General features: G+C 51.8%; 1 protein-coding gene across 1 annotated transcript in view; it reads left to right on the forward strand.

The window, feature by feature from the left end:
• Positions 1-14,053, forward strand: part of NKD1 (naked cuticle homolog 1) — a gene marked incomplete at its 3' end in the record, with an annotated part of 177,766 nt that overhangs the window by 73,720 nt on the left and 89,993 nt on the right. The window lies entirely within an intron of this gene.

The raw sequence follows: 14,053 nt of genomic DNA on the forward strand, positions 1-14,053 counted from the left end.
CAGGCGGATATCCTACCAGCTTAGCATCCCAGTTGGTGGAAAGCAAACACCCATTTCCCAATAATTCCATCCAGACTCTTATTGGCCCATTACCAGTCACATGACCAACTCTGAACCAGTCACTGTGGCCAGGAGATAAGCACTCTGATTGGTCAGCCTAGATCATGGCTTAGACCTAGAGCTACAAGTGGCGGAGGCTACTTCCTTAAAAAAAGAAAAATTACTGGAATAATTATTGTTGTCCAAGTAAATCTAAGAAGTATCCACCTGCACTGACACCACACATTAGGGTTCTGCTGGCTTTGGGGACCAGGCAGAGCCAGTCACTCTGAGCCCATAAATAACACCCTTATGGGAGGGGCCCAAGCCTCCCACCTGCGGAGACTCACCCTGAGTGGGGCTGTGAGAGGAAGGGGCAGGGGAAAGCCAACCAGCCCTCGCCTCTGGGGCTGCTGGGCTGAGTTTCTGGCTGAGCTCCTCTTAGAAGACTGGATCACAAAGCTCTAGAAATGCGTGTTTGGGATGGAAACACAGACACGCAGTTAATTATGGCGTCCTGCTCGGCGCCACCCTAATTAAGGCAGTTCCCTGGTGGAGGCCAAGATTTAATGCTCTCTCTTTTATAGTGTTTGGTGGCAAGTGGGCGGCCCTGTCCTCTCCCCTCCCTCTGATGCTTCCCGTCTGGCTGGCGGAAGGCAGGGTGGAGAGGAAAGCCTGCTGGCTGGCAGGCAGATGAGAAAGGCTGTCTAGGCCCCAGTGGGGGGATATAGCTATCCTCCCAGGACTGGGGACAGGACAGGTGGGGGGTCAGTACGGGGGCTGATAATGTTCATCCTGGCTCTCTCCTTCTGGGGGGTGCTGGGTGGGGTGGGAGGATCCCACTTGGAAGAGAAGTGTGAGGACTCTCTTGGCTCTGGGGCCTTCCAGGAAGTGGGAAATAGCCCCCAGAGGGCACTGGTGACATGGCTGGCCAGGAACACAATCAGCTCCTGATGTCTGGCTCATGACCCACCCCCTGATGCAAATAAAATAGGGAGAACAGATCTACTGCCAAAAAGTATATTAAAAACACCGTGGAATGTCTTTGGAAACCAACAGAATTTCCCTCTACTATCTACAATATAGAATTGTCCAGTCCGCTATGATAGAATTCATTGGATCAGAGAGCCGGCAGGGACATGAAAATCCTTTCATATGATAGGTGAAGAGATTGAGGCCAAGAGAGAAGTGATTTTCTCAAGATCCTGTGGGACGTTAGGTTGGTCTGACGAGAGCTGGAGAATAGATGCTGCCTCGAGGGCCAGTGCTGAACGACTGGACAGCTGGAGCTACGTGGATGTGATTCCGAGGCCTTTATCTTGCTCAGTAGGGAACAGACTCTTGATCGATTAATGATGCCTGCCGTGGGCACCAGAAGGAGCGTAGTGGTACATGTGCCAAAAGTTTACCGTCTCTGCCTAGATGTCGGAGGTTGCTCTGAGCCAGGCCTGAAAGTGGCAGTCTTGGAGGGTCCGGGCTGGACGGAGAAGCTGAAAGTCAGAGCAGGATTGGTGGGTGAGACGTGGGATCCGCAAAACTCCCCAGGGAGCTGCCATCGAGCTGCCATGAGGGAGTGATGGTCAGGGTTACAAACTGGGAATTTCCAAGATTTTTCACTTTAAGGAAATGTCTGGTGAAGCTGGGGCTGCGTCTGCAGCTCTGCTTAGCCCCCAGAGCTGGGACATGGGTCAGCAGTCCTGGTGGTGGACCTCAGGATCTTCAGAAGAGCTGAGCCTTGTGTGGAGAGATGCTTCTGGGACACTGGTCATAGCGTACAGAGCACTTGAGTTGAAGGGCCAGTGCCGCAGGCCTGAGCATGGGCACATCTGACGTCTCCTCTCCACTGAGCCTCATCTGTACAGTGACTGAGGGTCCCAGTGGTCTCATGGTTCCTACAAGCTCTCACATCCAAACTCTCAAATAGCCTAGCATTTTTGTTGGTGTGCGTGTGATTTAATAAACATAACATTGACCATTTCAACCATTTTCAAGAGTCCAGGACTGTGGTATTCAATGTATTTTCATCGATTGCTCTGTGGCCCCCACCACCATTGTGCATCTCTAGGATGTTTTCATCTTACCCAACATCCCGTTAAACACTAACTCTCGATTCTCACCTCTCTAGCCCCCGGAAACCACCCTTTTACCTTCTTTCTCAACCATTTTCAAGTGTCCAGGACTGTGGTATTCAATGTATTTACATCGATTGCTCTGCGGCCCCCACCACCATCGTGCATCTCTAGGATGTTTTCATCTTACCCAACTGAAATCCTGTCCCCGTTAAACACTAACTCTCGATTCTCACCTGTCTAGCCCCCGGAAACCACCCTTTTACCTTCTTTCTGTATGAATCTGACTGCTCTAGGAGCCTCCTATAAGTAGAATTAGACAATATTCATCCTTTTGTGACTGACTTACTTCACTTAGCATAATGTCTTCAAGGTTCATTTAGGTTGTAGTACAAGTCAGAACGTCCTTCTTTTTAAAGGCCGACTAACCGTCCGCTGTATGAATAGACCACGTTTTGTTTATCTGGTCATCTGTTGAAAGATGCTCAGGGCACTTGCATGTTTTGGCCATTGTGAATAACACCGCTGTGAGCGTGGGCGTACGGTGTCTGTTTGAGTCCCTGCGTTCACTTCTCCTGGGTAAGTACCCGGAAGCGGAATTGCTGGGTCACGTGGTAATTCTGAGTTTAATTTCTGAGGAATCACCGTACCACCTTCCACCGCGGCTTCGCCATTCGTATTGCCGACAGCAATCAATGCACACGGGTTCCAAGTTCAGCACATCCTCATCACGCTATTTGTCTCATTTTTGTTTGATAACGGCCATCCTAATGAGCATTAAGTAGTATGTCATTTGTGGTTTTGACTTGCATTTCCTTAATGACTAGTGATGGTGGGCATCTTTTCATGTACTTATCGGCTATTCATATATCTTCTTCAGAGAAATGTCCATTCAAGTTCTTTGCTCATTTTTTCAATCAGATTGGTTGTTTCTAGCTTGGTTTTAATCTCCTAGATCCTAGGAAATTAAATAGGTACTAAGGAAGGATAATTTTCCCCCCAGTTTTATTGATGTATACTCGACAAATAAAATTGTAATGTATTTAAAGGGGACAACGTGATGGTTTGATATACATATACATTGTGAAAGGGATCCCACCTCTAGTTAATAATACGTCCATCACCTGACATGGTCATTTTTTTTTTGCAAATGCTTAAGATCTACTTTCTTAGCGAATTTCAAGCTATTATTATCAACTATTATTAGGTAGAGCCACCATGCTATATATTAGATTCTTAGAACTTATTCATCTTACAACTGGAAATTTGAACCCTTTGACCAACATCTCCCCATGTCCCCCATCCGAGCCATCCGAGCCTCCACTGTCATTCTACTTTCTGTTTATATAAGTTTGACTTTTTTTTTAGATTCCACATATTAAGTGATACCACGCAGTATCCGTCTGTCTCTGTCTGGCTTATTTCACTTAGCATAATGTCCTCCAAGTTCATCCACATGGTTGCAAAAGGCAGACTGTCCTTCTTTTTCAAGGCCAAATAATATTTCATTTTCTCTCCGTATTTACATATGTAATATTTTCTGCATCCACTCATCCATCGATAGACATTTGGGTTGTCTCCATGTCTTGGCTAATGTGAACAATGCCCCAGCCACAGAGTGCTTCTCGGGGGAGAAAGAAAAGCCTGCTTTCAACGGGCAAGACACGAAAGTTAGGTTTTTTCTTTTCTCATTTCTTGTGCTTCATCCGGCCGTGGAGGTGCACGGGCCCTTCCAGCAAAGCCTTTCTTCGGAATTAGTGTGCGAGGGGGTTCACGTCCTTCTGGCCTGGCCTCTGTGCCGGGCACAAGGTCCAGGTGTAAGGCACCGAGAGATGTGACTGCTCAGAGCCCCGGCCCATGTGGAGAGAGGCTGTGGCCCTCGTGGAATTTTTCTGATGCTTTCGTATCCCCACTGGGAATCATTTCCCCTTTTCCATCCCAAATATGGGCTGGGGCTCTGGAAGGCGTGGGAGAAATAATCTGAGGCGAGTGTAAACACTTCCATGCCAGTGGAACCCTGGCCAGGAGGAATTCCAGGCCATTGGAGAAGTCTGCCAGCCTAGAGCCGGACCTTGGCTGGGACCCTCTGGTGTGGCTACTTTTAGCTGGGAACATTTTTTTCCCAGACGCTGGAAGGCCACACTTGAAGGACTAAGATTTACTCAACAGAGACCCCAAAGTGACCGAGGGCATTTGTACACTGAGTTGGCCATTTACATGCCTGCATCCTAAATTTCCCCTCTCTGGGTGCTGTAACCCACCTATTCGTTAAGACCCAAAGCTCAGCTCTCCTCTAGGGTCTACCTCTGATTGACTTCGGGCCAATTATCTAACATGTGGAAGTCTATTTCCTCAGCTGGAAAGTGGAAATCATATGAACACGCACCTTGAGAGTTGCTGTGAGGACCGAGTGAGATGCTAATGCGTGTGAGACTACGCGCGCATGCTCGCGCTTGTACCTGTCAGTCCAGGCGTGACGACGCTGCAGTAACAAACATCCCCCAAAGCTCGGTGGCTTAACAGAACAAAAGTTTATTTTTTGCTCTTACAAAGTTTACTGCAGGTCCAGGCCACATCTTAGGGCAGCTTGCTCCCACCTGTGACACATGATCCAGAGGGTTATATTCTGATTCAACCGAGTCAACAAGCCCCCAAGTTCACTGCGGCAGAGGAAGGGATTGGCTAAAGGATTGGGCAGAGAGCTTTTGCTTCCAGTTAATTGGCCAGAACTGTCATGAGGCTCCATCTCATAGCAAGGATGTTGGGGTATATAGTTTTCTGTATGTCCAGGAAGGAAAGCACATTGCGGGGCACTTGTAATGTCTTCCAACAGGGTTCAACAAACATTAGCTTCCTGCCTTTATTTTCGACCCTCAGAGAGTTTAGAACCTGGGGTGGCAAGATATAGATAGATGAAAAGAGAGACTCATCTCCTTAGGTCCTTAGGAGCAGGCAGTCCTCACGTCCACGGTCTCTGGATGTCTCTCCTCCCTGTGTGTGGGGAGAGGGGAGTCAGGAATAGAGTGCTGGGGACCTACTCGGTGGCTGGATAGGCAAGTGGCAGAGTCATCCGGCCCTGCAGAGGGATCCCCTGCACCAAGCCTCCAAGGAGGACAGGATGTGAGGCTAGCATTCTTTGGGGACAAAAAGGACACACCATGTGCCAGGTCTCGAGCCAAATACTGTGTGGGCTGTCACTCATGTAGTTATTATTAGCGCCCCGATTTTATAGATGAGGAAGCTGAGGCTCAGAGAGGTGAACGAGGCTGCTGAAGTCACGCAGCGTTGGCACAGGAGGGACAGGGGATGGGGCGGGACAGTCTCTGGCTTGAGGAGTGAGTCTGGGAGTTTGGTCCTCCCTCCTCCCTTCGGCTCACACTATGGCCGAGCAGACAGAAGAGAGGGCGCTGTCTGCAAAATTCCAAACGTGACAACGTGCGACAGGTGCTTTGCAAAAATTCCAGGGTGCTCACAGGAGCTTCTCACGATTAAAAAATAAGATTTAACTTTTTGGTGTAGGAGCAGCACAGGCCCCTTTGAAATGGAAGGGACTTGGGGAGAGAGTGGGGGATTCTGCAAAGTGAGGGACCGTTCTCCGTGTTGGGGTCTTAGGCTGGCCAAGATCAGGATCAAAGTCTCCTTTCCTTGTGAGATGGGGAAACTGAGGCCCAGAGACCCAAGGGTTTGTTCTGGGTCACACAAGCAGGAAGCAGCAGAGGCAGGTGAGACCTTGGGTGTCCTGATGCCCTGTCCCTCCTCCCCTTCCTACAAGCCTGTGACATTACAAATAGGAAGGGAGCAGGGGCAGTGACACCCCCACCACACTCAGTCCCCTAAAGTATCCCATTTCCCACAAGAGTTATCACTAATACGTTGCCATGGCATTTGTTAGGATTCTGAAAAGATGGCAGAAAAATCAAGACCAAGAGGCACAGAGCAGGGACTCCTTGTTTTCTGTGTTTACCAAGCAATGCAGAGATGGAGCGCACCTTCCCAGCTCCGCCCTGGCCCTTCTCAGTCGCCTGTTAACATTGAACTAGAGCCTGCTCCCTAGTATGCTCGTGGCCCACTCCTCAGCCCCGGAACTCGGTTTTGTCAGGAACTGAGGTTTGGAACGTTCAAATGTGGACAGGTGACTTGCAGATGGAGGTGGGGGTGAGCGTCCCTCCCCGGGTGTGCACCAGCTGAGGCTGGCACGTGCTACAGGCTGCATGGCGTGTCCCACATAAGTGCGTCGCCCCTCCAGGTCCTGCTCTGTGCACCAGGTGGATTCCCTCTCCATCTGTGTCTCCCACACCCCCTTTCCCTCCGACCTCTGCTTGGGTTTGGCCGATGCGAGGCAGCAGCAGGGGTCAGAGGCGGCAGGAGAGAGCAGTTAAGTGTTCATGTCTGCTTCTCTCCCTGCCAGGCCATGGCTCCCAGCCGCGGCCTCTCCAGACGCCACCTTCTTCGGTTCTGGTAACTTCTCTGTCCTCTTGTCCTGTCTGGCTCCCCGCCGGTGCTTATCTCAGGGTGCCCACCACCCCTTTCTGATTGCCCTTCGCCTGTAAACAGCCTCATCATAAACTCCCCTCAATTACCCTTGGACGATGCCATCTGTTTCCTGCCGGGGCCCGTACCGATACAGACAGGAAGGATGGGACGTCAACTCCCTGGACCTCGTCTCGTCCAAAGGTCATGGCTCCCAGGTCCTACGGCCGTCTTCCGTCCCGCCGCCCCGGTGTTTCCGACAGCCTGGCCCCTCCGTGTGCCAGGCCCGCGCGGAACCCCCGTCAGCCTTATTTATTTATTGAACAACACGCAAGCACAGTTTCCGTTTGTGTTTAATGTGTCAGCGTTTCAGTGGATTCGGACTTCAAGGCTCAGATTTTGTTGACAATAATGAGATCACCCAGACAATTATCGTTTGATTTTTTTTCAGTTTGCCAGAGAGGGGAAGATTAAAGAAAAGTTAAGAAGCTTTGGCTGTTTCCTGTTATCCATTTGCTGGGAGGGGTGGGGGTGGGGTTGAGGGGCTGGGAAGAGAAGAAAATCTAACTGCAGAAAAATGTCCGTGTCGGGAGGTGCGCAGACTGCCTGTGCCTGGTGGGCTTCCCTGGTGCAGGACTGTGCCCTTGTGGGATGACCCCAGGGGTACCCAGGGTCCCAGGAGATTGCTCTCTCCCCACGTCCTTCCCCACCTCAGGCCACAGCGCCTGAAATTCCATCAGCTCCAATATCCACTCCTCCAGCTCCGATCCTGGAAAAATGTCCGCGTCGGGAGGTGCGCAGACTGCCTGTGCCTGGTGGGCTTCCCTGGTGCAGGACTGTGCCCTTGTGGGATGACCCCAGGGGTACCCAGGGTCCCAGGAGATTGCTCTCTCCCCACGTCCTTCCCCACCTCAGGCCACAGCGCCTGAAATTCCATCAGCTCCAATATCCACTCCTCCAGCTCCGATCCTGGAGTCAGAGGCAGGAGACGAGATTTGAACAAACATCGGTTATTGTCATTGTTATTACTGATAGAATTGTTGTTATTGTTGACATATCTTCGCTCCTCTGGCCTCCGTTTCCCCTCTGTGCAGTGAGGAATGACGGAATGAGACGATTCAAACCTACCTCAGCTTAGACGTCTACCACCGATCACTCACCCTCATTTTATGCGGCTGGCTGTTTCAGACGGGGAGACCCTGGGAAGAGGGCATGAGGGTGCTGAAGCAGAGTAGGGTGCCGGAGGGATAGGAAGATGCTCTTTGCTCCTGTCATGTGCTCATGAGTCTCCAGCCCCAGGAGGACAAGTGTCAGCGGGGGGCTTTCAGAACGCGTCTCGTGGTGTCCCCAGAGAAGCAGGTTCTGGGGAGGGCTAGGCCAGCTGGAGGGTCCACCCCTTCCTTTCAACCCTCCATCTGAGTTTTCTAGCAGCCACCCCTTTTTCAATGTTGTTGCTTGGCCTAAGACAGAGGTTTTAAAAATTGCCAATGTCAAATTGATAAGCCACATTTGGGGGGGATTCGACTTTTCAGAGAGAGCCAGGGCCTGGGAACCTCTGCCTCCCAGCCCACTGAGAAGAGCAGACCAGCACTTGCTAAACTCCTTCCCTAACTGGGAGGCCCCTGCGTGCCCTGGAATGAGGTTCTGGGGAGCACAGGCTTAGGGAAGAGATTGCTCATAGCGTCCCCCACCGCCAGGCTGAGCAACTGAGCCCAGAGCTCCACTGTGGCGTGGAGGTCACGGTCCAGCCCCTGCCACTCTGGGTTCCCAAGGCCTTATGTCACTGTGTGTCAGAAAACTCTTGTCTAGATTTTCCTGCCCATTCAATGATTATGGGTGATTTTTCACTTTCTTTCCTATTGTCTGAATTTTTACAGTGAGCAGAATAACTTTTATAGCCACCTCCAATAAATCATCTCTGTATTGAAACAAACCTAAGCCTGCCAACCCCTGCTTTCCAATATTAAGAGTAGTGATCCCTCCCAGGGCTGACCTGGGGCACTGAGAGGGCTGAGGACGGCTCCCGCCCGTGGGACAAGGCCCGCCTATGTTTGGGTCTCTCCTATCCACCCTTAGGACTTTGTAGAACCATCGAACCTAGGGACACGTGGGCCATGTTACAGGAGGCGCCTGTAGTGTGGCCATCAAACACCTTTGCTTTGAGGGGACCTGGGGGCAGAGACTAAGTCTGCTCCCCCTGGGCGTTCCCCCTTCTCCCGTGCCCATGTGCCCACCCGGCCATACCAATGTCCCCAACACCGGTGCCAGCCCAGGGGGTGCTCTCCTGATCAATGTCCGTGGAGCTGAATGGAAGGGCGCAGTGACAGGCCAGCCACTCCTGAGGTCTGCTGCCACCCCCGGGCCCCCAGGAGAAACCATGGCGGCCTTTGACAGACGGGTTTGTTTCTTCATGGTGTTTAGCCCCAAACAGAGCTAAGGCTCCTGATCGTCTCAAATGACCTGAAATGGTTTCCCAAGCAACCTGGGCAGACCCTGGGGTGTCCAGGGGCCCTGGGCCTCTGCGGCTGGAGGCCTGCCCACCCTGTCTGCCTGACACAGATTCCAGAAGGGCAGCAGATGCCTGATGCCGCAGGGCTGGGGGAGTGAGTGTGTGTGTGTGTGCACGCGCGTGTGTGTGTGTGCACACGCACATGTGTGTGCAGGGTGTGAAGAGGGCTGGGCAGGGCGCAGGGGGTCCAGCCTGGGCCTGGAGCATTGTCTGCAGGGACGGAGGGCGGAAGTGGCTTGGGGTAGCTGGGGACAGAGATGAGCAAGAAGAATGGGGTCATTCTTCCAGAAAGCTGAGCTCGGAGTTGGGGCGACTCTCAGGGGCAGCAGGTGGGTCCCGGCCACTGCTTGCCCAGGGCCGACGGCCTGGGGGGCGGCGCCAAAGCGTGGCTGGGGCATTCGCTGCAGGAGCCAGTCCCGGAGCAGAGGGCGAGCTGATGCCAGCACATCAGGCAGTTCTGCGGCTGGGGTTTTGGGCCTTGGGGGACCTGCCATTCATCAACAACATGGGGAAACTGAGGCCCAAAGAGGATTAAGGACTCTCCGAAGCTGCCTTAACGAGTAAGCGGCAGGGCTAGGCCTTAGTCAGGTGACTCTGGAGACCGGTTTGAAGTGCTCATTAGGTGTGTGCCTGTGTGTGTGAGCCGTGGGGCCTCGGCTTCTCCGTCTGAAAACTGGAGAGGAACAGAACCCCAGGGAGCGGATGCTCCAGGCGCTACTTATAACCGACTCCCAGACCCGGTCTCCACGCTCTTGCTGGTCATTCCAGGTCCCTCCTAGTCACCGCTTCCTCTGCCCGGCTCCTCCGCTCAGCTTCTTGGGGACACCTGTTCTCGTCCTGTTTTCAGGGTCTGGCCCCCATTTCCCAGTGCAGGACGAGCCCAGCTCCCATTCTCACCTCTGTTCTCTATGGCCACCCTTCTAGGGCAGGCGGCCGGGACAAAGGCCTTCCTTCCAGTCTGGGCCTGGCTGATCGGCTGAGGAGGGAAGGCACGCAACCTGCCTGGGATCTGGGTGACTTGTCACCTGGGTGGGTGAATGGCTGGCTGCTGACAGTGGGGGCGGGGTCTCTGCAGGCAAACCAGCATGTCCGGGCACGGGTCTGTGCCTGACATCGCGTAACATTTAAGCCTCGGGAAAGCCCTGTGATGGGAGCGGGGTCCGTCCCTGTTTCACAGAGGAGGAAACTGAGGCCCCGTCTGCCAGAATCGCTTTCTCTTGCGTGGTCTGCGTCTGTCTAATCTGAATCCTCCGGGTCTGGGGCTCGAGGCCTGTCTCGTTCTTCTCTGTGACTAGACAGCTCAGGGGCAGGGCCTGAATGACCGCTGGCATGGTTGCTGAGCAGGCATTTGGATGCCATGAGCTCTGTGGGATCACAGAGACAAGGGGACCCGGGGGCCGGGCATAGTCGGGCCTTCAAGGCGCCTGGAAGCCCAGGCCCCGGAAGCATGAAGGCACCATTGTGGGGGCGCTTAACGCTGTCTTCATAGCAGCTCTGCCTGCGAACTGGGGGACCCTCAGCTTCGTTACAGAGCCTGGGCCTCAAAAGCACCCTCTCGGGTCTTCTGACCCCCTGCCACGTCTACGAGGCCAAGAAGCCGAGGCCTCACCCGTGAGCTCCCAGAAGACCTGACTCCATATGCTCACCCATTTCCCTAAAGGTACAAGGTCCAGCTAGACATGGGCGGCATGAGCAGCCAGAGTCACAAGAGTCCTGCAGATTGTCAGGCCCGGCCATTTCCATAAAAGGCAGGAAGTGCTGCCCAGCCCGGCGCTCACGGAGGCCTGCCATCTGCAGCCGTCTGTCCTCTCCCCTCTCCTGGGCCGCTCGCTTAGGGGCCATGGACATGCTGTCAGCTTTAAGGAGCAGAGACCCCAACCAGCAGTGACTCTGTTATTGCACAGAGAAGAATCCCAGTGGCATGGCGGCTCCGAGTTGGTTCTGCCATGTCTTGGGCACTGAGTTCTGTCACTTCGTTCCCTCCACTGTCCTTAGCATCAGCGTCACCTCTTGGCACGGCCATCCTCATGGCCTTAAGGTGGCTGCAGCACCTCTACACATCACATGCTCATGCGTCACTGTCCAGGGGCAGGAAATGTTCTGTTTCCTCTCACATGTCTCTCTTTAAGGAAACAGACCCTGTTCAGAAGCGCCCCCGGCCCACCCCTTACCTCTCGCAAGTCACAAATACCACGAGGCTGGTTCTACATCAGTTATCGGTGAGAGGAACAGGACAGCCATGATGGATTTCGACGGGTCAGGATCCATCCCGGGGGGTGGAGCCCAGACTCCCACTAAGACCCGTCACCTTGGACTTGCATAAGATGTTAATGAATTAAAAGAGGGAATCAAAGCATCTCCCTTGATCTGTGTGTGTGTGTGTGCGTGTGTGTGCGTGTGCATGTGCATGTACGCGTGTGTGTATTCATACGCCTGCATGCCTATGTCTATAGACACACACGCGTTTGCTTGTTTCATTTTTAAAACACCTACTTAAAAATTATTTTTAAAATTCTGATGCTGGTGTCGCTCGTGAGGTTTTGCCTAATTGGGGGCGGGGGGCCTCCCCTGGGCTGCGGGATGACTGGCAGCTGCCCGGGAGAGTCCAGTGTGCTTTAGGTTCAGGTCGGAGCCAACCGTGGTTGGTGTCATTTTCGTTTTCACAATCTGACGCCCTGCTCTGGCTGGCGTTTCTCTGGCTGCTCCCCGGGGTGCACCTCTGCTTGATGCCGATTACCCACTGGCGCCCCCCAACCCTATGGTTCCCCCCGTCTCTTGCCCATCTCATCCCTGGCAGAGCCAGAGCCCTTGCAAAGTCCCGTCTCGCCGGGTCTCCTGGTAGCCTTGGGGACAGGGAGCCAGGTGGTCCATTGCCCATGTTAGAGGAACGGACACCAAGACCTCAGAAGGGCCCAAAGTCACACAGAGGTCAAGAAGTGGGCTCACGCCGGAGTCTTTATACTTAGGTCCACTTCCGTTTCTAGGACACGGATAGTTTCCAGAAACTTTCGGGTAAGGAAGTCTGTTGTGACCTCTCCCATGTAACCCCGAGTAGAAAACAGGGGAAGGGCTGTCACCCCTCAAGGCGCAAGGCTTGGCCGCCCCGCCGTTCTGTTCCTCCCTCTTCCCTCGCAGCGCCTGGCACAGGCCAGGCCGAGGCTGAACTTGACTCTCAGAGCTGCTGATTGGCCCACAGAGACATTATTGTTTTACTTTCATAAGGCATAATTTTCTTGTATCATTTACATGTAGTAAAATTCACCCTTATCCACAGGGATACGTTCCAAGACCCCCATGGACGCCTGAAACCGCACGTAGGACCAAACTCTATATATACTGTTTCTTCCTATACATACATACCCGTGGTAAAGTTTAATTTATAAATTAGGCACTATAAGAGGTTAACAACAATAAGTAATAATAAAATAGAACGATTATAACAATACGCTTTAATAAAAGTTATGCGAACATGTCCTCTTTCTCAAAATCTCTTATTGTCCAGTACTCACTCTCTTAGGATGACGTGAGACAATGCATCCCTATGTGATGAGGCTCTTCAGAACAACACGCAATGTAATACTTGTGAATTGTTTCTGGAATTTTCCATTTAATATTTTCGGACCACAGTTGATCATGGATAACTGAAACCATGGAAAGTGAAACCGTGGATAGCGGGTGAATTTTGGTAAAACACCACCATAAGCAATATATATAGATCATCTCCATCACTCCAGAAATATCCCACCAGCCCTTTTTAGTCTATGCCTGTCCCCATCTACGACCCCCGGCACCACCGATCGGTTTCTGTCCCTAGAGTCTTGCCTTTTCCAGAGTGTCATAGAAATGGACTACACGATGCAGTCTTTTGAGCTCTTAGCAGAATGCACGTGAGAGTCAGCAATTTTTTGCATGCGTAGGTGGTTAATTGTATTGCTGATTAGGATTCTATTATGTAGCTATACCCTGATTCGTTTATTCATTACCAGTCAAGGGATATTCGAGTTGTCTCCAGTCTTGGGCAATTACAAATAGCGCCATTATAAACATACACCTACGGATTTCTGTGTGAATATAAATTTTTACTTCTCTTGGGTCACATCTATGAGCGGGATGGCCAGCTTGCATAGTAAGCGTATGTCTAACTTTATAAGAAACTAACACATGGTCCCAGTGTAGTGGTACTAGTTTGCATTCCTACCAGCAGTGCAGGAGAGTTCTAGTTGCTCTCTGTATTTGTCAGTGTTTGGTATTGTCAAGTTAGAAACAAATTCGTCATTCTAACAGGAGCACAGTATTATCTTATTATAGTTCTAACCGGCATTTTCCTAATGACTGATGATATTAAACATCCTTTTCTGTGCTTATTTGCCATCCGTATAACTTCTTTAATGAATTGTCCAAAACTTTTTAGTTTGTTTCGGTTCGGCTTTGAAAGTAATTTATCTATCCTACATGCAATACGAAGTGTTTTTGAAAATCAGAATCTGTTTGTAATATTTGAAGCGATTCTAAGAGATTTTATGTAAAAGTTGGATTTCTGTTTTTTTTTGGTTTGTGTTTTTTTTAAAAAAAGGGGAGATTTAGAGAGGCCGAGCCTAGCATCCCACATGGCGGCGGTGGCTGAGGCTGGGTAGTGCCTGCATCACTACATGGGCTGTATCCTCCAGTCTCTTTACCTGCCGGTCTAGTAAGCATTTGAGTCTGGCCTGCGATGTGCATCGTCCACATTGACAGGGCTCCCTCGGGCCGAGTTCAGAGTTTGCACTATCTTCCTTCCCATCTTCCCTGTCATCCCTTACCAGGGGCTGAATCCCCAAAACTCACTTGTTCAAATGACTACTAGACCCCTCCTTATGCCCCTTGGTTCCTTGATGTTCCCACCTGGCCACCATGTGCTGTGATTCATGCGGTGGTCTATGTGGACGGTGCCCCCACGGTCATACATGCTAGTCCTGTCTTTTGTCCT

Source organism: Pteropus alecto, unplaced genomic scaffold (assembly GCF_000325575.1).
Source record: "Pteropus alecto unplaced genomic scaffold, ASM32557v1 scaffold123, whole genome shotgun sequence".
Lineage (NCBI taxonomy): Eukaryota > Metazoa > Chordata > Mammalia > Chiroptera > Pteropodidae > Pteropus > Pteropus alecto.